Source organism: Cornus florida, unplaced genomic scaffold (assembly GCF_030987335.1).
Source record: "Cornus florida cultivar Cherokee Brave unplaced genomic scaffold, ASM3098733v1 CherokeeBrave_3.0.0_Hap2_Chr05, whole genome shotgun sequence".
Taxonomy (NCBI): Eukaryota; Viridiplantae; Streptophyta; class Magnoliopsida; order Cornales; family Cornaceae; genus Cornus; species Cornus florida.
Genome location: NW_026775575.1, coordinates 21,420,718 through 21,421,455, shown reverse-complemented (window position 1 = coordinate 21,421,455; position 738 = coordinate 21,420,718).

Below are 738 nucleotides of genomic sequence, written 5' to 3'. Positions count from 1 at the left end.
CCAATCTCGCTGATTAGCACTCACATAGTGCCTCAAATAAAGCTCCAGGAGAGCGTTGATGCGCTCTGTCTGCCCATCTGATTGGTGGGGGAAACTCGTAGAGAAGTTGAGATCCGTCCCCATCTTCTTGAAGAGTCCCGTCCAAAATCTACCCGTGAAACGCGGGTCTCTATCACTGACAATATTCTGCGGAACTCCCCAAAGCTTGACCACATGGTCAACAAATAACTCTGCTGCCCTCTCTGCTGTGTAGTCTGTTGGTGCGGGTATGAAGGTGGCATACTTGCTGAATCGATCTACCACCACTATAATGCTCCCGCAACCCTCTGACTTGGGTAAGCAAGTGATGAAATCCATAGAGACGCTCTCCCATGGTCTCTCTGGAATAGGCGGTGGCTCTAGTAGGCCTGCAGGATGCTGTTGCTCAATCTTATCTTGTTGGCACACAAGACAAGTCCTCACATATGTCTCCACGTCATCTCGCATCCGAGGCCAATAGTAAGAATCTTCAAGGAGTGCTAGTGTGCGCCGCATACCTGGGTGACCAGCCCATTTGGTGTCGTGGCACTCCCGTATTAGCTCCTTCCGCAAGTTGCCCCACCTGGGCACAAAGAGTCGGTCCCCCGTAGTGAGAAGTAAATCATCCCTTAGCCAAAAGCGCCGAGTCTTCCCTTCCTTAGCTAGCTGAATAAGGCTTTTGGCTAGAGGGTCATGCTGCAACCCTTCTTTGATTCGCTC